At 38.5% G+C, this 22,053-nt stretch overlaps 1 protein-coding gene across 2 annotated transcripts in view; it reads right to left on the bottom strand.

Moving 5' to 3' along the window:
• Nucleotides 1-21,209, bottom strand: part of nlgn2b (neuroligin 2b) — a 98,676-nt gene extending 77,467 nt beyond the window's left edge. For both annotated transcript variants that reach the window (XM_074671754.1, XM_074671755.1), the window contains exon 1: nucleotides 20,324-21,209. The gene's annotated coding sequence lies outside the window, so the exon portion shown is untranslated. The remainder of the gene's footprint in view (nucleotides 1-20,323) is intronic.
• Nucleotides 21,210-22,053: the final 844 nt, after the last annotated feature.

Below are 22,053 nucleotides of genomic sequence, written 5' to 3'. Positions count from 1 at the left end.
GAGGTGAGCAGCAACAAAAGCCCTTATTTTTTGAATACTTTGAGCTAACAATGGGAATAATGAGGCTTTTATCAACACGTTGAGGTCAGGGAAACTAACACACACACACACACACACCCGCATACACTCACACAGAAATCACAGAAAGAAATTATGCCCCTACCTTTTCCACTTATACCTTGAGCCAATTTCCTCTCCATGCTAACTGTCCTGGGTGTAATAAAACAGACCCCTGCTGGGTGAATTCACTTTAATTTGAATTGTACATATGCTTAATTGAACCGCTCCTCCTGCAGCCATAGCAACAAACATGCCCATTCTAGTTCCTGACTTGTAATTAAAACCAAAACCAGCAGTCCTGCTCGTTAGGTTGACATCCATATCTTCCTCGTAGGGTTTTCTGACATGATCATTTGAGAGTTGCATACTTTCAAAAGAGTGCAGCAATTTTTCCTCCTGATATGCTCTAAATTCAGGAGTAGAAGTGCGATAATGAGCATCCAGAGAGCTGTTGGCTGTGACACACATGTCAGCCACACAGGTGTTCCTCTTCAAAATAAGATCAGTGAACACAAAAAGTACGCACATGGTTACAGCACATTTACACAGAAATAGTCAGTGTGACAGAACAGCGCAGTCAGAGAGGGGATTAAAAAAAGAGGCAGCTGCAGTCTGAATGCTGCACCAGTGTGAGCAGATAAGGGCCAGTGTGAGATCTAAGATGAAGTGACACGAGTTGCAACAGAGTTGGGATTTAGGCTGAGCTGGACTTTTGACCAATTTGTACTCCACAGTCGGAGGAGATATCTGGTTCCACATCTTGGTCGGTCCCGACGTCAGGCACAGATTATCAGTTAAAGTACAGGATTTACAGATCCAGACTTAAACCACACAGACGGCTCACAGACCTGTCAAAATTTCAAACACGTTTGATATTTAGGATTAGCAATCTAGATGATAACATCAGCGCTTCTCTAGCTGAACTGTGATAGCAAACGAGAGAAAGAGGAGAGAAGCCGACAAACCAAATGACTTTTTTTTTATTTTTCTGGCTAAGTAAACATTTTTGCCTGTGAGGCCAACACAAGCTAGCATGTTGACAGGAACCTTTCAGGTATCTTTTTTAATAGTCCAATCCATCTACTCTCAGAAGTAGGGGTGGAAAAGAAATATTGATATGGCAATACATCATCGCCCTGACCTGAGTGATACAATTATCTACACTCCAGGGCTAAACAGTGATATTTAAGATGAAAAATTACAGCTCTCTAAACAGAGCGGCAGTTAACTGACTGGAGAAGAAGAAGTTGACAGCTGCATAAAACCAGAAGAAGACATCTGGATGTCACACAGCAGTAAAAATAAGCTAAGAGAAATTCTATTCACTTAACAGAAGAAAGATGAAACTATGCAGAGCTTTATGCTGAGTCAAAAGAGAAAAGTGGAGGATGCACTCAGCTCTGCAGAGAGTTTCACTCACCTACGATGGGTGGGCTTTACGGTCTGTGGAGTGCTATGTGATAATTACTGCCCAATTCCAGATATCATCATAAACAATGAGTGGGAACTGAGCTGTGAAACTTACACCTGGTCATATGGCAGAAAATCTACTAAAAGCTACAGAGGAAATGAAGATGACTGAAAAAGACCCAGCTGCACATGTTGTAGAAATCCCTGGATCTGTCTGCTTCTTGTCTCAAACTGATCGAAAATAGCACAAGATCTTCACTACATCTTCAAAAGACTTGTTGAAAAGATGATCATCACATAAGGATCTTCTAACTGGATCATGACACACTGAACTAGAGATAGACTGATATGGATTTTTCAGGGCCGATACTGATTATAGGTAGGCAAGGAGGCCAATAACCGATATTTGAAGCCGATATTCATTTGCAGTCAAAGTAAAAATATTAGCAAAACAATTTTGAACAATTCAAACTCTAACGCTTAACTGCAATCAAGGATATGTTTATTAAACAGCTCCCATGCTTAGCAGCATGTTTTTTAAAGTTAAATGAAAACTTAAAAAAAAAAATTGCTCAAATTTTCTACAGTCAATAAAGCTTTCCAAAATTTCTATTTACCTGCAATAGAACTGGACAGAATGTAATGTAACAGGCAAGTAATGCAGTTAAATTAATTTTCTGCTTGGTTTTATATGACTGATTTTAAATGACTGTCCAGGGCTTCCATCATGTAGAAAAGGAGAAATTCTGTGCACAGAAGCATCAGAGCCAAAACAACATAGTTTTGAATTGGTTTCATATCGGCCGTTGGATTAAAAAAAATAAAGCCGATGCCAGTGCCCCAAAATGCCAAATATCACACCCCATAATTGGCATGGCTGATAATTGCTCTATCTCTATCTTAAACACCAAAGTCTGCCCAAAGTTTTGCTCCAACAGGCCTCCAGAAGGCTGGCCAATCAGAGAGAAAGGGGTTTGTGCAGAGGGTAGCCTTAAAGAGACAGCAGCTAAAATAAAGCAAAGCAGAAAGAGCCTGGATGAGGGTTTTTTATAACACCAGTGTGAGAAAAACTGTTTTTTTTTTTTTTTTTTTTTTTTTTTTGGGGGGGGGGGAGTACCAGAGGGACAGTAAAAGGTGGAATACCCCTTGTTTAAGAAATGTGTATTATAAGTTGCTCTTTAGTTCTCAACATGTACTCAACAGACTTAAATCCTAAACATTGTTTCACCTCAATAAAAATGAAGTGAATTCATTGAATTGCAGCAAAACAGTATTGTTCCTGCCATTTGGATTTGTTGGTGGCACTTTGTATTCTGTGGTAAGTTTCATATTTTGATGTTTTTGTTAGTATTGCTTATTGAATTGTACTATTAGTGCCATTTTGTATGGTATCCAATCTAATAATGTTTCTTATTGTATTGTACCATCGATTTCTATCTGTACTTTCAAGTCCTTAAAGTGTTTCCTTAACTGCAAACATTACTCTCAGAGATGTGAGGGGTCACCTCAGAGCAATCAAAGCTGTCAAAGCCAAAGACAAGCTTGAGTTTAGTGCACAAGCCATCAATAGTAACTAAAGCAGATATGAAAGGATGAATACTCCCTATGTATAAAAGTGGATATGTATGAATTTCCTCCCTGAGATATGTGCTCAGACAAAAGTGACATCCATTACATCTCTTAGTGTTACAATGAAAATTCTGTGGAAAAAAAAGTATTAGCGCTGATGTGTTTATATCACTCCCCTTTTTTTGGTATAATTGTCTAAAATCAAAGATATCATGCAGAGCGTTGAGTGGTACAATGACTGAGCTCCACTGAGGTGAAAAAACTGTTCAAGGGTGTGGGAAGTTAGAAACATAATTAATTTCAGACATCAGAATGTGGGTGCTTTGAATTATTTGTAATTTAATTGCCAAAACATGGTGAGTTTCTCAGATTTCTTCTTGCAACGCTGATACTAATTTCAGTCCCTCCTCCCCTAGCTTCCTGACTGCTGTGGAGATGCACTAGTCCAGCTGTGTTCTGAGTTTCCAAACAAATGAATAATTTAAATGTTTTCAGCAGCGCTGGGATAACCTGCATAGTGTTTTTCCTCTTTGGCAACACACCACTTTTAGAACTGAAAATAAACCAGAGTAGCTCTATATGTGTAAATGCAGTTACTCTCACAGGGTCGACAGGGGATCCCGAGAATAACAAATCAACACTTTTATTTGTTGGTTTATTTTTTTCTCTAAATAACACTTTTTATTTAAATAAAGGGAAAGTGGTTCTCTGCATTATGGCCAAACCACTAACATATAGGTGTACGTTTTTTTCTCTAGCTTTGCAGAGTTCCAAACTGGATAAGGAACAATAAACTGCCTAAAGAAGACTGGATTTCACTCTCAAAAGCATGACAAACAGATTCTCCTGAGTTTTGTCTTTTTAATGCTATTTCAAGGTAAAAAAAAATCTTTCAAGTGAGCAGATAAACACACAATATATAAAGAAATCATGTAAATCATTAAAATAAGCATGAAGTTAAAGCATTTTGAAAGAAAGAAAAACCTTAATTTAAACCAAACCTTTAAATGTAAAACAAATTAAGTTTAACTATAGCTTAAACTTACGGTTTTGCTGACAAATGACTGAATTTGTTTTCTTTAACCTTTAGAAATCCTGAGTATAACACTAAGTTAGATTGTTGCTTTGCTTTGACCGAAGGAATAATTCCAAATTGATCAGATATTTTTTCAACTATGATTCCTTTACATACTTTTAACATTTTATCGCATTTCTTTATTATGTTAAGTAGACAAACAACGAACGAGAGACGCAGAAGCCCGCGCAGATTGCAGGCCCTGCTGGCACCTGTGCTAGCATCTTTGTAACAACTTCTATCAACTACCACGTTTGCTAAAAGGTAAAGACTTTTGCTGACTGCCTCTTTGGTTTTTGCAGTTTTAAGTCATCTACACAGCTCAGTTTTTTAAGTTTAAAACCTTTTAGGGGACACGCCATTTGCCTCCTGGCATACGCGCATTCCTCACCTGCTCTAGGTGAGTCATGCTAAAGTAGGTCACACCCTGCCAGAAGGAAATCTGCGTTTTTAAAAGATGAAGAGCTGGCGACAATTTATCTGTTTATCTTTTATATATCTGCTTACTCCTCTAATCAACAAAATTATGTGATCATTAAGATTTACAGTCCTCATTTATTTGTTTATCTTATTTACATAACAGCACGTGAATTTTTTTATTTGACTGAAACTTACCACATAAAAAGCATATAAATAAGCTACTTTTCCACATAGTCTCTCATTTATTTCTACTCTAGTTTAGCTAGGTTATTTTTAAGTCATTTAAACATCTCATTAAACTGTAATCTGACTTCACGTTTAGTCTGTGCCATCAAAAATCAGTGAGTGCCATTTTGACTGCATTGTTTAATGCTTGAAGGAAATTGAGAGTTTTTGTGGCATAATTATGCCAGATCCAAATCTTTAAGGGAAAACAAAGAACCCAATAGTGCTTTGCAATTTTGCTCGCTGATCCTAATCCAAATGATCCTGTTCACTGTTTCAGACGTAAGAAGCTGTGTTAGCTTTCCCTGAAGCAAAAAGGCCTTCCTACAAAGTAAAAGTGTCCAAATAATAAAAGAGACATGGCTTTTATTGTGAAGGTGCCACCGTATTTGTCACCCTAGCTTGCACTGCTGGCATTCATTCATCAAAAATGTGTCTGCGTAATGTCATTTCCTGACAGCAGTTCAGTATTAAATTTTTCAGAGCGTTCGAGTTCAGTCAGGACCAGTCACAGCGAGACGAGCTTCAGAAGACTGGCTGCACTTCTCAGCGAGGTAACCACCACACTGTGCCCGAGCAGCAGGCACGATGGCTAAAATCCAATTACTGACGGAGTTCTTTATCAAAACTACACGGCGGAAAACAGATCAGTTTGTTTACTGATTTTTGCTCTTAAAACATTGTTAGAAGAGGCTCATTAAAATTAACTTTCTTTGCAAAAACAAAGAGTGTCGCCACATTATCTGGGGCTGAAATCATTAGGGCTTTTAAGCTCTACTCCAACTAGTTTCTTTTCTGCAATCTTTCTTATTTCTTATCTATTACTTTGCATCAGATGCCTATGAAGTGAGAGCAAGTTTCTCTTGTTTATTTCTGCCAATGGATAAAGAACAATTAAAGGTCTGGTGAGGTAATGAGGAAATTCACAGAACTAACAACTGAAGTTCCTGTCCTTTATCACAGAATACAAAAGGGTAGATTGTGTAACCTATTTTCTATGTATTTTCCCTTGAGCCTTTAGCGAAGCATTATCATTCTGTACGTTTTACATCCTTAATGTCTTGAATTTGCAAGTAATGATGGCAAAACAAGCCAGGGAATCTGTTCTACTACTTAAAATGCAACACAGCAGGTCATGTGTAAGTCATACTGATATACTGTATATCTCAATGGATACACAGGGTAATTCAATAAATAACAGTTTGTGTTAAGCCATATTAAAGGCGCTGTTAACCTTGTTTAAGGTGGAAGCAGGCAGAGGAAAGAGGAAGGAGCTGCTCTTGTTATTTGATTTAAATCTAATTAGAATCATTGTATCAATCCCAAATGGAAACCTAAAAAATTCATTTGCCAGATGTGTGGGAGATAGCAGGTGCACCATGTTTGACCACAGACAATCATAATAATGGCTAATACAATCATCTCCAAGCCATGCAGCTGGTCCTGCAGCTCCACACAGCTCATCTGTTCAGGGACAAGGGAGCAGACTGGCTCCTTTTTGTTGCCAGAAGAGTTCTGCTACAGCATCGTGGAACATAAGCCTGCTGTATTGTCTCACACTGGGGGGAATTTCGACTCAGGATCATCATTCATTTGAGTAAATACACGCAGTTTACTTTGCCATGCTAGTCAAGCTGCCACAACACGAAACGGCTGCTAGAATTTAAACGATGCTGCCTTCAGAGGACCGTCACGTTCTGAGGAGAGCGTACCTTGACAGATGGGCCGGCTTCACTGACGATGTGTAAGTTAGCTTAAGTAGAGCGCTGAGACTCGCTGTATGTGATGTATGCTGCCGAGATGATTTGTATGCCCCTAAGTGTCGAGAGGCCTCCTGTACTCCAAAGGTACTGCTCTCAGGTCAGCTGAATAAAAGATAGGGAATAAGTTTCAGTGCAAGAGCTGACTTTTAAATCAGACAAATCATTCAAAGCGCATACTTTGTGGCTTACAGAAATACATATGCGTGAACATGGATGATTTTTCATTGTCTACCTAAAATGTATTCTTCTTTCTCATCTTTATCGTACAAAAACTTAAACTACTCATATAACAAGACAAAAATGATGTTTCTTTTAAGAATTAAAAAAAAACTGACAGCATCATTAATTAGCATCAACTGCCCGCTAATAAGAGCTGACACTGAAACCTCAAAGGTAAATTAGTCATCATGGAACTTCATTTAAACTGACAACCAAACATGAGGAGTTCATAACACATAACCAAGGGAAGGATATCAATTAATTTCCAGAACATTGATGGCTCCACCTTTGCGTTCAGGACCCTTTAAACGATTGTTTTACTGCTGTTTGATGTGCAAAGCGAAGCATCACGATGTTTTAGGCAGGGCGCAGGGCTCCATCAGCTGATCACTATCACCCTCTCTCTTACTATCAGATCGAAACAAAGGTAATTAGGTGTTGTTGAAGTCCGACAAGCTTACACTCTCCCTCTTGTGATCTTTCACGTCACACACCATCATCATGCTCAGAGTGCCTTCAGATGCACAGCATTTTCCAGCCAATGTATCAGTTAGGAATCGTCCTGAGTCCTTTGATCTAAGAGTCTCACTGAACCACCACATGTTAAAAGCTACACACGTGTAATGGTTCACAATGTGAACTCCTTGGTTTGCTCATTTTGACCTTGATCTAAAGGCAGCTGTGTGGTACAAAACACTTCCACAAGTGATTGACTTATAGAAAATTCAAAGATTTAAAGCATCATTAGATATAATGCACTATGTGACATAAAGACAGTAACAATTTGTCTCATGTTGGGATCATTTAAGGAGGAGGGTATTTTTTAAGCTTCATCCAGTCACTCTTGTACCCCCATAGTAGCTTTACATGATTTACAGCCCAAAAAAAATTGAATCCCGATATTCTCACACTTCCTAGGGATGGGAATCGAAAACTGGTTCCTGTTGAGAATCAATAAGAAATGTTTCAATCCATTGATATCATTAGCCTTTGTGCTTAACAATTCTCTTTTAAATTCTTTACACTATGCCAGAGCTGCAGGACCTTATGTGACTAGTCTGCCGCAGCTTTCTTAGCTTAGCAGTCAGATAACATTTCCCAAGAAAACCCTGTTTAAGGATTTCTAGCTTGAAGTTTTACTGACGAACTGAACACCCAAAGAAATCTACATTACTCTCTCACAGGAGGTTCTTATTCAAGACATTCAACATGGTATAAATCTCCTTATTTACCAAAAACAATATAAACAAAATAGTGCTAGCTTGATGCTGATGTATACGGAAAATTGCGTTGATACGCTAGCAGTTAGCATACATTGGTATAACTTTGGCTTCAGAGTAGAATTTTAACTTTCATCACACAAACATGTCACAATTACTCTTTTTAAACAATACTGAGTACTCCAAATTTCAAAAATTTCAAGCCAATGAAAGAAAACTTAGGCTTATGGTTGGCTTCATATCTAAGGCAAGGTTCCAAACAACTTAGAATAATACTATAACCACTTCGAGACACTAGATGGCCTACTTGAGTCAATAACATATTACCAAACTGTACATCAACGTCACATGACATGAAATTTTTACTTATTTTTTATATTTACGCCAGGAGACATTCAGATCCAGTGACCAATTACATATTCATTCACTTGAAAAAGAAGGAATTGATAAGGGAATAGATTAAGAATCGGATCGATAAGCAGAATTGATAAGGGCATTGATATCAATAAAATCTTATCAATGCCAATCCCTAGAACTTCCGTTTTAGAAAGGCCTTATTTGAGTCTCTGTTTGAAACACTTCCTTTTAACTACTGTCTGTTTAAGGCTCAACCCCCTTCCCAGCAGGATTATGAGCAGACCTTGGTGTTTGAGGCCCACCTCTAAAACATTTTGTCAACAAGTTGGGATATCTTCGTGCAATGACCTCATCCTTTCAATAAAATCTTGTGGAGATCTTGTGATGACCTAACAATATGAATGGGTAGCACTCAAATTTTTTTTACACATTTAGTATGAACGTGCAGCAATAATACTTACATTATATACATGATTAATAATTGGGAAATATCAATACCCCCACTTTGAGAGCAATATAGTTAAACTAAAAGAGCAGACCAATGAAGGAAAAACATTTCACACATTCATCAATGTCTAGAAAACTTAGGCAATTTTCTAACCAAGACAAAGTCAATCTGCGCCTGGTTGTATGAAATCTACTTTGATAATTTAAAAAGTAAATGTTAAATCGTGCATCTGACAAAAAGGAAGTTTTCTTGGTAAAACTGGGTTCAAATGACACAGTGGCCAAAGCTTTAACTTTCTGTTTGTGTTTATCTAATTTGACTTTTCAATATGGGATATATTTAAAAAAAAAAAAAAGGCAAAGCCCATCACAATGGTGGCAGGCACTGAAAAGGACAAATGGCAGAAGTTGTTGCCTTTGTTCTTGGGAGTTTTGTTTACCTTTGTTGGTCATAAAGAGCCATCACTGTTAATCGATTAATTAACTGCCCCATAAACTGCAGCAGGAGGAGTGGTGTGCAGGCATTAGAGACATAAGTTAATGTAACTCAAATTAAGAAAGACTGTGACTAAGTTTTCCTCTTTGCAACCAAGCTAGCTTGTTGACTGACAGGTAGTTATTTAGCTCTATGGACACTTCTCATTCATACACAACAATCATTTTGAAAAGGCATCATTAAAGACCCTCATCCCTCTCTTTGTAAATTAAAAGCTCTAACTTCTACTTCTACATCTGACTAAAGCTAATCCTGTTATACAGTAAAGTGTGTTTGCAGCCACCAGCGCAAATTAAACACGACTAAACAAAATGTGTCCTCTCAGTGAGGCCTCTGTACTATATTTACATCACATGAATGGTACCAGAAAAGACATCAGGCCCTAGGGATACAGAAGTTGTGAAGGACTCGCTGTGGAAGAAAGAATTAACTCTTTTCTGATGTACAGAATGGATCTGTTGTTCTCTTTAAAAGATCATGCTGCAAAAAGCCAGGAGGTTTAAGGTAGCTGAGCCTCTTCTTTTAGATGCAGAGCTTCATTAAGTAGAACAACCCACTTGAACTTAATTTGATAGAATTAAAACTGATTCTCAAAAAAGAAAAAAAATAAATAAATAAAATTAAACTGACTTAAACGTTATTAGAAACTACTTTGCAGCAACCTTTATTGTTTTAGCTTGTTTAATAAAGATAGTTTTTTATACAATCCTTTTTTTAATGTCTCACAAATCTCACCCTGCTTCTTTAATATAATAACCTTCAACACATTTCATACTTAATCATGATTTCTTATGCTAAAGGAAAATGATTTAGTCCAGTAAGCCATAAGATTTATAGTATATTAGAGGATTTGACAGGATGGTGAAAACGTACGAACTTTTAAGATGATTTGGGACCAAGTGTTCCCTCTCCTATTATTGTTCATGTAAATCAGTTCCAAACTTTAGCTGCTGGACCCTACTTTTCATTTAGCTCCACTTTTTATTCATTTAAACCATCCTCCTGATACTGCAGCTGTTTTGAAACTTGCTTAACAGTATAAAAAATACCCTCTTCATGGAGATGTGAGTGACGGGCAACGAAGCTCAGAGCATTATATGTGACACTAACTCTGGTAAACCATGACAGTGATGAATAGCACAACAGAAACTTTGAATAAAGGTATCTTTTTTTTAACTGTTTGAATCTTTTATTTGGTAATAAGATCTGATTTACAAACTACAGGAGCACTGTGTGAGGCCTGTTTGTCTACAGAGAGCTTCAGCAGAGCAGCATTTTAACATTTCAATAATTTAAAGGTCAAGTACAGTACCTAGTTTTATTTGGAACAACAAACATTTTAACCAAATCAAAACAATCCAAAGCAAAGAGGTTATTTTCCCTTTTAAATGCCTTACACTCAAGCCCCCTGGTATCTCCATTTGCTGTTAAGGGTTTTTTTTATTTTTATTTTTTTGACATCTGACCAAGGTTCTCACAACCATGTGTTAAGGCATTAATGGGGCTGTTGCTCCAAGGTTGATGATTTTACTTCGGACTGAAGAGTGTAAAATTTCTCCTTGAAGGTGAATTTCTGAAGCTTTTTAACTGTTCAATGTCATTTCAATGTCAGGTGCAAATGGAAAAACACACACATATATGTGTGTGTGTGTGTGTGTGTGTGTGTGTGTGTGTGTGTGTGTGTGTGTGTGGGTTGGGTGACAACATGCAAGGATTAATTGCTGGTAATCTGAACAACTACAACAAAAAACAACAAACTGAATGTCTAAAACATGTTGACTGAAGCAAAAAAACAAGACTTTATGGAAAAAATGACAAACTAAAACTGTATTTTGTGTTTGCAAAAATAACTTTAAAAAACAATAATTTGACCGACACATGGTGTTGATGCTGCTGCTCTTCGAAACTAAGATTCCTTTCAATGTTTTTTCCCATTCAGGTTTTTTCCATTCAATAGTAAAGACTAATACAATTTGTGTTTTTTTTTTATTTGTTTGTTTTTTTCCAGAACACTGTCACTCTAATTCTGTTTCAGAAAATCCCCTCTTTTTGAAATCAGGTTGGATTATTGTATGTTTGTATTTATAGAGGGGAGGGACAGGGGCTGCTGTCGGGTGTTCTACATTGACTTTTAATGGGAGAGAAAGCGGCACAAAAGGAAACAGTCAATATGTGCTTTCCAGTCAACAGAAGGACAATCAGAGCAGGCGGAAATGTCTTTACCATGATGTTTTCAAGGTTGTTGAGTCTCCTGGTAATAAATTACAGCCTTGTTTTCAGACACCAGAGCATTGTCTATTATCACCATCACAATTAGACCTGTCGACTTGGACTGTCAAAAATATGAAGATATATCAAATCTGGAGTTTTAACAAATAGTAGACATACTTTTACCATATTGGCACTTAAGCCCCAGGTCGTACAACTCCTGTTATTTGTGCAGTTGTTGTCTCTGTCCATCTCTCTCTTTTTCTTCATCCACCTCTTTTCCCCTCCCACCCTAACATGCCTGATTACATGGCTGAGTCTGGTTCTGCTCGAGGTTTTGTCCAGTTAAAATTGCCAATGTAACTTACAGCAGCTTAGCTTAGCAGTACATGATTTAAACAAATACACTGAATTAAATGTTATTTTGAATTTGGGTTTTTGTTAATAATATGAATAAAGAGTTCAGTTTAATAAGTTAACTGTACACTCAAGTAATTTAAATAAAAGACTGATAAAATGGTTGATTGATGTGTGGATGCTAACCTGCAAGGTGGACCAAATGTTGGTGGTGCTAGCTCTGCTAATGTTAGCTGTACTTAATAAACCAATTTCACATCATTCACCCAAAGAAACTGACCTGAGCATGTATGCATGTCCAGCCATTACACCAACGTGACCATTAGTCATTGAACTGTCCATTTGGCTGTAGCATTTATTGTATACATGACTTCCCAAAATTTGGCCAATTCACCAACTGTATGAAACCATGAAAGTGAGGCAGGTGTAGAACATTGTATGTTGGGGGAACTTCCTGGAAAACTTGTGTCTAACAAATTCAAATTGTGCAGACACACTGCACCTTAACAGAAATTAACATGTCAAACAGTAAAAGTGTCAGTGAGAAAAGAGCAAGATGAACGTTTTGGGGGTTTTTTTCTGTGGAAGAAATGGGCATTTTATTGGAAGTATAGACTGAACAAACAGCTGTTATCAGAGAGTCAACAAGGATAAATGGAAAGTTTGGCATCAAATCTCTTAGAAAGGTTAAATGCGTGTGGTGTTTTCAAGAGCACAGTAGATGATCTCAAAATTTAAAGTATGCAACATAAAAGCAGCTTTGTGGAACAAGGTGTAGTAATCCTGCCATTTGAGTCTGTAATGGTGGGGTCTGCTGCCAATTCAGTGCTCTGTTGGGGAGTTAACCTGCCTCATGCATACTGCTAATTGATATCATTTCTTTTATCATTAGTACAAATGGTCTGTTTTCATCGCTAATAGCTGGACGTGCATACAGACCCTGATGTTAAGCTGTATTGAATAAATAATGCTCAATTTTGACTGTTTTTCTGAGTGTCCTCTTTCCTCGGTCTGAATCTGTACAACTGTTTGAATGATCAGGGATTTTGTTGCTTCAGAACATCCCTAGCTCCAACTGCATTTGATTCATCTTCATAATTATTCAGGAAAAAAACAAGCCGGATTACATCTCCTATACTTTTTGATCAGGGTGTAGTTTTGAGACATTGTCCTCACAATTGAGGTCTTTTCATCTCTATTTCAGCCACACTGCATTTCAACATGGCACAGAATTTTGTGACCAGACAGGGAGGACACTGTCATTGGAGGACAGTTCACTTCTGCTCGACAGATAGTAGAGAACAGGTTATTAACATTTCATTTAGCACTATAACTCATATTTGTTCAGGCATTTAAACTCCTCACGTTATCCAAAGCTAATGAAACCTGCATTAGCTGACTTCACCCTGCAACATTAACTAGCTACCATCAGAAAATGTAGAAACTATAATACTTAATGGGCTGCCTCCCAGGTCCGTTCTGTAGGCCACATTTCAAACTGCTTATCTGTCCCATTCACGTCAACACTGCCCACACCTTTATAAAGTGCACCAGCTGCCCGATGGTGCTCTGTGCAATGAGCAAGGTGAATTATGGTCGGTGTAGTTCAAGGATACACCACTTCAAATGAACCATTTTTTAAGACCGCTACCTGCTATACTTGATGGCAGCCCCAGCTTTTGTATCTCTGTTTGAAACATTTCAGAGTTGAATGTTACAGCTGCTTAATGGATCACGTCTGATGAACTGAAGGACAGAACTTTGAGATTCAGTAAAGGTCATGTGCCCTGTTTTAACGGGCTTGTGATGTATCTAAAATAAGACGCACTAAATTACCACATTTTTAATGGGGTTTGGTGTGATACTCTGCTTAGACTTTACAAGACAGGACACGGCTTATCTCATGGATGACTGTTATGTGATATTGTTCACAGGAGGTTACACAAGATGGTTACCATGGCATTTGCACAGGCGTTTCTCCAGCTTTACTTTGCTCACAGATAATGGGTCAGGTCATGCTACTCTCCTGCTTCTTTCTCCTCCTCGCTCGTGACGTGACTGAGCACTGGGTCATTTTAACCTCCTTCTTCTCTGACTTGACATCTCAACACAGGAATTAAAATCCTCCTAGCTTCCATTTACAGCAGCAACACTGTACATCAGGAGTACCGTGATTGTTAAATGATGTGGCGTGGTTTAAAATCCAGGCTGCTCAGATGGCGTGAACAGGTATAGAGTAACAGCAGCCAAACCTGCAAGCTGCTCATATGTAAGAAAAAAAATTCAATAACTTCAGCTTCATGATAGCAGTACAAAATCAAAAACAACATGGCAGTGCCAAAAAAGTCTGAAAACCCACAAGTGTTTTCCTGTGTTGCTGAGCGAAGAGTCTTTGTGCTATAGATGCTCAACTTTGGGAACAGCAAGTCGATGGGAAAGCAGGTCCCATCCAAACCCAGTGTCCAAGCTCTCAGTCCGACAGACATGGCGAATCTCAAAGGCTGTTCTTGGCAAATCTCTGAGGGCTCAGGAAAGTCCCAAAGTAGAAAACATTTTCCCATCCTTAAGGCCTCTCATGTCAACTTTTTGAGCCCTAAAACATACTTTTAGTGAGTGCACAATCCTGCAGACTCTCCTTGAGGGACTGACCCACAATTCATCACGTTAAAGAATTCATGAAAAGCTGGAGTGACACGGGAACCCTGGAAGCTACCACAGACAAAAACACAAACAAAAAATAAAAATGATTGAAGATGTTAGCAAGATGCTTGATTAAAATTTGATATTACAGAGATACTATTTTGCAAACTGCAAACAATCCTTTTCATTTTCTAAATTATTCACAAGACCTCAATATGGTTGCAAATGAAATGTATTCGTCTTGTGTCAGAGAGAATTATCCTAAGTATGGTCCTCAGACTGATGCAGGTATTGGCCTCTGACACTAGAGAGAGAAGAACAGAAGAAAAGCCTTCACTGTCGAATAATGTACAACTGAATGCTGTGCTCTTAGTTTTAGAAATGCTTTTTTTAAAAGCACAACATTCAGGCTTCCACACCGACATAGAGCATGCTTCAACAAAACAATGCATACTGCCAGTAGATAATGTGGGGTGCTGTAAATAATTTATGGGACTGATAGGTGTATAATAGACAGGATTTGGTGGAAGTTGCACAGTTTATAATGTTAGTTACACTGTACTGACTGTGAGTTATTGGCCACTTTTATTACAGAGTACATAGTGTGAATTAAAAAAGAAGATAATGTATACTGTGCAGTGCTCAATATGTATTTTTTTAGTGAATAATGTATGTCACAGTGGATGATGTACATTTCAAAGCAACGATTAGATTTTGCAAAGAGGGTAACACAAATTTTGATTGCAAATTAGGTCTCACGAGACAATGTAAATACTACCATTATGTCTAGTACTTTTTACTGTGTATTTCTGCAGTTGTGATGCTAACTGAAGAGCATGTAACTTATGATGTAGAGGAGGTGATGGTACCAATAATGGCGTATATTTTACACGGATAATGTGTAATGCACAAAAGACAATGCTACATAATGCAACTATATTGCTACAGTGATAGTGCATTTTGCAAATTGGATACAGCATATAACTTTTAATCACTTTAAATTATTTATATTTCACAACAGATAATGTATATTTCACACTACATTGTACATAAATAAAAATCTTATTCACAGCAAATGGTATTAATTATCAGACAGTTTGATACAACAGTGTTGTGCTTTCAATGAGTTTTAAGCTTAAAAAAAATGAAAAACAATTGTTATTTATTTATACCGACTGGTATTTGATGGGCAACTTGTACACACTAAGATATAGGTCTCAGTATTGGATTCATTCTCTAAGATGATGGAACTAAGGATGGCCCTGATGCCGATACCAGCTTTTTTTCCAGGTATCAGTACTCGTGAAGGCTGCAGTTACCAGCAGCAGATACTCTAGGCAAAAAAATCTTACGTCGAGCAAGTCGTCCTCGCCACTAGATGCTGCTAATTGCTGCGGTTTAATACCACTGCAAATGTGCACTTCTGAGACAATATGAATGAACCAGGAAGAGTTAACAGTCAAACTTTTTTATTTAGCACTTGAGTTTACTTTAAAAAATACTTAGACTCTGACAGTTGTTCGTTTTATTGTGCACTTTTAATATATATTTTTAAAATATTTATCAAAAATTCTAAACTCAGAGAGAGTTGTTTGTGTTTTATTTGGACTTAATGGCAGAGTGACTGTGCTGTCTTTGATCAAAATGATCTGTCACTGTTAATTGAAATTTTATGTATCTAAAGTGCTGAAGTATCGGTACTCGGTATCAGTGAGTACTCAAGAGGGAGTACTCGTACTGGTATCGGTGAGTACTCAAGAGGGAGTACTCGTACTGGTATCGGTGAGTACTCAAGAGGGAGTACTCGTACTGGTATCGGTCTGCATAAAAAGTGGTATCGAACATCCCTCGAAGGAAGTGGTCTTCAACCATCTAATCCTTTGATCCTTTAACATTTCTATTAGGAGCCCTTGAATCCTGTGCAGATGTTGTAGCTTTCAGAGACATCTGATAACTTTTGGTCTCAGTAGGATGGACACTGTCACCATTGTTGCTCCAATACCAGCTACGCTGCACTGCCTGTACCAGTGATACCTGCACAGAAGGTGTTACGTTCTCCCTCAGGCTGAGTCTGGATCAACTGTTGTTCATATATTGAAAACCTATGGCAGAGGCCTTTTATGTGCAACTTGTGGGATAAAAGTATAATATGAGAAAAGGTCATATTTTTGCATTTCAAAGGAAAAATGCGTCATTGCTTGGAGACCTCTTGTTTATTACATTTCTTTCACTGTGGCCTCTGTGATGGATGTGGTGGAAGCACAATAATACCGTACAGTTTACAATGTTTTTTTCCAAGTGGGAGTTTTCACATTCAAATTGACACAGCTTCTTTTAGTTTGGTTTCTCTGGTAACAACATCATTTGATGTCTGACATATTGTCCTCTCTGGTACTAAGAACACAGACGAAGTGAAGAAAACAATGGACAAAACTAAGAAGTAAACAAGCTAAGTAAATCATGTTGGCTCGAATGGAATAAAACCAAACAAAACTGCAGCTGCCTCTGATGAATCACTACAATCAATATTTTTTTCTTGCATCTTTGCCCTGCAGATCTCAAACTCAGAAATAAAAGCTTTTAATCAACATTTTGTTTCTACTCAGGTGGTCATGGTCAAGAAGATGAAACAAATGGCACTCTCAACCATCATTTACTGTTCTAATCTAATAAAGCACACCTTATGGATGAAGTGGTTTACAGGAAGCAGCCCATCAGCTCAGTGCAACAGCAAATTTTGTCTTTAAATGGAGAAGTGTACCATCGTTCATTCTGCATGGTAGAGTAGCCTTGAGAGCCATTTCACCAAACAACTGAAAAATGAATCCTCTTCTTTTATGTTCTTAATAAGTACACGGTGCACATTTCAACTGCTGCCCATGACCTGAACCTTTGTGAACAGCAACAAGAACAGTGTGGATGAAAAGCTGATGTGGCCAATGTCTCAGCCTTCACGGGGGAATCAATTGTTTAGACACACGATGAGGTCACCCAAACAAACAAATCATTAGCTAAAACCGCAAGCCAGACTCAGAATTCCCTCAATGAAAGTAAATGATGTATCCATCCCCATCATGACAACATAAGCATCAAACACTGCATGGAGTGCGAAATAATTGGAATAAACACATTTGCACGACATGTATCAAAATTAAGTATGAGAACATTTCAATTATCAAATGAAGCCTTGCATACAAAAGCAAAGTCATGAAAGATGACTGAGGTGGGAGAAAAGAGCAAAGAAACTGTTTTACTGAGATTTTGTGGTGAAAAGAACAACACCTCTTTAATGCAGTAACATACAGCTTAATAAACACACTTCTTTGTTTTTTCCACTGAACATCAGACTGTCCCCACAAAGTATAATGATGTTATCGCACATAGTGAAGGCCTGCTATGAGCACCTGACTAACTTTTCAACACTGGCCCTGGAGGTGGATATATGTACTGAGTTTTGAAATGGCTGCCCTCTATCAAACACAACTACACTGGATATAATGCAGAATCATCCAACAACTTCTCTTTTAGCGTTTGCTTGACTCTGTTTCCATAAAACACCCTCTGACATGCCACTCTCCTCACTCACAAATCACCCCAAAGCACTAAATTAAGACTAAAACACATTTTGTTTGGGATTTCAAGATCATAATTTTCCACTTCAAGTGCTTTGTATCCATTAGGCCTGCGCTTTATTTGTTCTAAGTGCCGTTCATCTCTTCTATTTGTGTCTGAAAACCAAATGGCTCTGCTCATCAAAACCATCTACTGGCCTTTTACTGTGGTTTATTGAATACAGTGATCTGAGACTGGGTGGAGCCACACCATCTCTTTGTGGATGTTCTTTTAGAAAAGTTAAAGTTCATATGTAACTGTTGGTTTGATTGCAGCAGGTGTTTTATACTAATGCAGTTAAAGCTGTAGTATAGGTTCATCCAAGTTTTGCCGCTACCTTCCACATGAGTGGCACAATTAGGGATGGGTACCTTTCACGTATGAAACGTTACGGTACCAATGCCCGGTACCTGGCAATTGGTACCGGTACGCAACGGTACCAATTTTCTGTACTTTTTTGTGCATATTTGGTAAAAAACATAAATTTGTTTAATACTTTTTTTTCAGACATAACTATTCTTTAATATACAACCTTGTAATGCTGTGTTCATGTCCAGCATGGACAATCACCTACTCTTCCACTCCCTCATACTCACAAAGACGCATTTAGGTACCTAAATATGGTACCGTCTGATTTTTCGTGAATACTTTTGACAGATTTCGGTCGGTACCTATAAAAGTACCTAATTCAGTACCCATCCCTAGGCACAATGCATAAGTTTCAGAATAAAAAATCACAGTGCTCCTTTGGAAGCTATAAAATGTATTATTTTCCCCCAAAGCTTTGTTAAAACTTGAGTTTCTTGTGATATTTTTTGACTAGAACTGTTTGATGTTGACTATTTTTGTTCTATGATGCAGTGTTTGGATTTAACAACTCCAAAACTCAGCTACTGCAAGTCTGCAAGGTTGTCACCAGCATAGTGTTACATTTCTTGTTGGTGTCTAAATGGCAGTAACCTCTTTGACATGACCTGTCGGCCTCCCTTCAAATTGGTATCTAGAGACACAGTGGATCAATGTCAGACAGGCATGATATAATTATGAGCTGAAAATAAAGCTAGGATTTTCATGTTCTAGGAAGGTATTTAAGTCGGGGGCTTTGGCAACATTTCTACCAAAATCTGGCCGTTACTCTCTGCTCTATCTGCCATGAAAGTCATGATAAAATTTGGATTAAGACTACTGTGGATTAAGCATATGTATGGTATCTTATTCCAGTCTTTGAAATCCTCATCCATCTTCTGGTGTTTCTGTACAAGCCCAAGAAAGCAATCACATCCATCCCAACAGTACAGGAACAAGGAGTAAAACCAAATTCTGCAAAAGTCGACAAAATGACTCTATTGGTTTTCTGATGGATTTTAAATGTCACAGCTCCATGGCTACAGGCACCGTGTATCCGAGTAAAAAACCCACACATTTATACCCTTAAAATAAAAATATACCATTTCTCATCGGTGACCTGTCAGAACAGAGGTCCTGTTGTCTGCCATTAACTGAGCGCTGCCCAACATCCACTGAATATTAATGGAGCCTTCCCCTGGATCATCAGAGTGTGTGCATTTAATTCACCATCCTATCTGCATCTTCTAGGGCACAGGCTCTGTGTGTGTGTGTGTGTGTGTGTGTGTGTGTGTGTGTGTGTGTGTGTCTCCCTGCTGCTGTGGGTTTGTTCATTAGAGAGGACATCTTTTGAGTTCAAGGCCTGTCACACACTCTGCTTGAGATTAGTTCTCTTGCAGCATGTGTGTCTAATTAGGCAGTCATCAATACACGCAATAAAAAGGCAAATTATCAAAACCATGACAACCACTGGGAAGCAGGACACCATAGGAGGCACACTGAGAAGAGCAGCTGCTTTGATTGACAGCCTACATGATGAGTTGATTCCAATTAGATCACATGAATCTCATCTTGTTAGCAGCTTGCTCCAAACGACACAACAGTGACGCTAAATACTCAAAGTAAACAGTGATCGTGTAAAGATGTGACAGCTTATCAACAGGCAAGGCCAATCGAAGGCTCGCGCTAAAATAGAAGAAAATGTGTGCTATAGCAACAAAGTGGCGAGAGGATTTTCACTGAAATCTTATTCCCCCCCAATTGTGACAGTGCGCAAAATGGAAAACGTGCGCAATGTGCGAAGTCACCAAAGCGTAGAGATTGCGCACACATCAAAGCTATGATAGAGAGAAAAATCTCCAGTCACGTTTAGGAAGGAGGAGGTGAACATATGTCTTACCTCAAAGCCTCGATGCAAGCACCGGAATTATGATGATGACGATGATGATGATGATGGCCCGTCCATGTATCTAAGCACGATTCTTCTTCTTTTCAATCCTCTGCCGGCGTGTCGATGATGTTCAAACTAGGCCATTTCCTCCCGGATCGCAATTATTTCTCAGGGGGGTACCGCGTCGCAGGCTTTCGCAAATCAGTACACCTTCTCGGTGTCTGTCTTTCTCCGGCTTTTCCAAAAAAAGCACACCTCATACTGCCCCCTCCTCCTCCTCTCATCCCTCTCTGACAACACCCAGCGCTGCTCCTTATCCACAGATATTTGACTTTAATTATGTTGAGATGCAGCGGGGGGAACAATTCAAACAGGAGGCGGTAAAAAAAAAACCTCACAGTAAAATAAATGCGTAACGCTATAGCGTCAAGACTCGACGCGCTGCCTCAGAAGTCAACGCAGTGATCTGTCCGCTTTTGCCCATATGTCCATTCTGGTTATAATCCACCGGTGCTGTCCCGCTGCAGCGCAAAGGCCTTGAAAAACTCGGCTTGTTTGGGTTAAAACGTAAAATAGCGCTCTAAAGACACCCAACAAAATCAGGTGTCCAATCTCTTGGACGCGCGTGCGTGGTGCTTTCTCCTGGATTCACTTGGTATCTGATGCTCGCGACAGAAAGTAGAGGCTCACACTGAGAACCAGCGCGGGGATCTTCCGTTTAGCCTTCATGGTTTTTGCAACAGCATCCATAAATGCTTAAAATACACGGATGCAGTGGTTTTATTTTGAAGCCCTGAGCCTACACTGAAGAGGATCCCAGGGCTCGTGCCACAGCAGTCTCTCCCTCTCCCCCTCTCAGTGCGGTCTCTCTCGCTTATAGGACACCACTTGCAATATTTCAATCTCACAGCTAGTTGTCATGACGAGGAGGTGCGACGCATAAATCAACGAACAGGCGCCTGCCCCGCTGCTATCGTCATACTAAAGATAAAAAAAAATCTGCATGTGAACACAGGGCAGAGATTTGCTTTGATTGTTTTTTGATGAGGATCTGCACCAAGCTGACGTCAGAGCTTTTTTTTTATTTTTTTTTTATTTTGCTCATTGGCGCCAGGCAGCCGTTCATTTCACAACCTTAAAATATAACACTTTCAGCAGCAGTGCTAAAAAACGCAAAATATATAACCTTTATATACACACATGAGTCTGACAGTTTTTCTACAGCATGGTCAGTAATATATGTTCCTATAGCCTACTCTATGTAAAATAACTGTTCAAGAAGGAAACTCATAGACGTGGAATAAAATATTCTTCAGGTAAAATTAGTCCTGTAGATCACAGAATGAGAAAGGGAGCACTTAAATCTGACAACTAAAGATCATAAACTATTCAGATCATGGAATATTTCATTATTTTCCCACAAAACTTATAATATCATTTATTTCTAGGTCCTATGTAACTTTGCTTAAAGTCTCTGCTACTTCTTTAACTAAAAAGCACTCAGAAGGCGCAGACCTCCCCCAAGCATATTGTGATTGTCATGCAACACTTTAGTACTTTAATATGATACTCCATTTGAGCAGACTGTCTGCTACAATTTGGTGTTAGTTGCAGGTTTGTATGATTATTTGTTACCTGACAGTGTTGAAAATTAAGATGACCCAGTAAATATTTCATATTCCAGATCTTAGTATAGAATAGAATAGAATAGAATAGAATAGAATAGAATAGAATAGAAT

This window comes from Halichoeres trimaculatus, unplaced genomic scaffold, assembly GCF_033239565.1.
Source record: "Halichoeres trimaculatus isolate MK-OKI-2021-1 unplaced genomic scaffold, fHalTri1.1 fHalTri1_scaffold_6, whole genome shotgun sequence".
NCBI classification, from domain to species: domain Eukaryota; kingdom Metazoa; phylum Chordata; class Actinopteri; order Labriformes; family Labridae; genus Halichoeres; species Halichoeres trimaculatus.
Note: the sequence above shows the minus strand (reverse complement) of the source record. Positions and strands in the feature narration are given on the sequence as shown.